The following is a 1811-nucleotide window of genomic DNA, read 5'->3' on the forward strand; positions in this document are numbered from 1 at the left end:
TTTTTCTTTTAAAGATGACTGGTAAGGGGATCTTTTTTTTTTTTTTTTCCTTTTTGTCTTTTTTCGTGACCGGCAGCGGGATCGCAACCCTCAGTGTCACGCCCGCACCGCGCTCAACCAGTGAGCGGACCGGTGTCTATATGGGATCCGAACCCTCGGTGGGAGCGCCACCGTGCTCCCAAGTGCTGCACTCTACTGAGTGCGCCACCGGGCCGGCCCGCGTTGTTCCTTTTTCTTCCAACCGTCTTGTTTGCAGCCTTGGGTGGGGGAAGGTGAGACTCGCTTCAACTTCCTGTCACACACACACTTAAAACTTCCTGAAACCCCCACAGCAACCGTGTGCAGTGTTTCTGGGACGTACACATGTCATAAAAATATAAATGTGCCCATCAGAATGATAAACCCGGGCTGGCCCGTGGCTCACTTGGGAGAGTGCGGTACTGGTAACACCAAGGCCACGGGTTTGGATCCCATATAGGGATGGCCGGTTTGCTCACTGGGTGAGCGTGGTGCTGACAACACCACTTCAAGGGTTAAGATCCCCTTACCGGTCATCTTTAAAAAAAAAAAAAGGGCCGGCCCGGTGGCGCACTCAGTCCCGTTGCTGGTCGTGGTACGGGCGCAACACTGAGGGTTGCGATCCCGTTACCAGTCACGAAAAAAGACAAAAAGGAAAAAAAAAAGAATGATAAACCCCAAATTCAGAACAGCGATAACTTCCGGGGAGGAGGCGCGAGACGGGCTGGGGATGAACCAAACTGACTCCATTTTCCCTGCAGAGGACACTGTCATTTATCCACTGCTCAGTCATGGGACCCCAGGGCACATGATTACGCTGTGGCCCACTGTGATAAAATAAACTGAGATAAGAAGGGGGCAAATGTTCAGTGACTTGCAAATCCCCTTCCCCAAGGCCTGTTCTTTGTTTAAAACATCCCACCCATTCTTTCTCTCCTTTTGATTGTAAAAACTAAATTACAGGTTAACCTTGACACCCCTTTGGGAGTTGCATGCAGGACACTCCTGGAACTGACCCCTGCACAGCCAGGGAAGACACCAGAGGTCATCGAGACAAGATGCTGACGTCACTTGAGGGAAGACTTGCCCTTAAGAACCCTCGCCACCGTCCCTCGAGAGACAGAGACAGCTTCTGTATTGTTTTCTCCCTTATGCGTAAGTCTGTCTCTTCTTAATAACGCGGTGCTTGCCTTAAATTCTGCTGGATACTTTGTACATTTTGATGACATTGTGACCCAACAACCTAATTCAGTAACGGGCGGGGATTTGATGGTGGGGTCCTTGGGGCTTTGACTTCTTGGGTTGGGGGGTATTTGGCTGTTCACGGTGCTGCTGTGCTTTACCTGTTAATCTTTCACATCTTCCTTTTTTTTTTTTTTTTTTGTGGTTTGCCAGTGCGGGGATCTGAACCCTCAACCTTGGTGTTACAATGCTGCGTTCTAACCACTGAGCAAACCAGCCAGCCCATCCGTCTTTTTTATTTATATATTTACTCCCTTTTAGATCCACTCCATGTCCCTAAATAACTCCTCGAAGTCCTGTTGTTTGCACACATTCTTGTGCAATGGATATTGTTTCCAGTACCCGATTCTTCCCTTCTCGTGCCCACGTTCCCTGATCCGCGGCCTGCCTCGCACGTGGCCTCTTTCCTCCGTTCCACGCAGCGTGTTTCTGTACATTATTTCTTTTTTTTTAAAAGATGACCAGTAAGGGGATCTTAACCCTTGCCTTGGTGTTGTCAGCACCACGCTCAGCAGTGAGCAAACCGGCCATCCCTATGTGGGATCCGAACC

The sequence above is a fragment of the Galeopterus variegatus genome, unplaced genomic scaffold (assembly GCF_000696425.1).
Source record: "Galeopterus variegatus unplaced genomic scaffold, G_variegatus-3.0.2 Scaffold4911, whole genome shotgun sequence".
NCBI classification, from domain to species: Eukaryota; Metazoa; Chordata; class Mammalia; order Dermoptera; family Cynocephalidae; genus Galeopterus; species Galeopterus variegatus.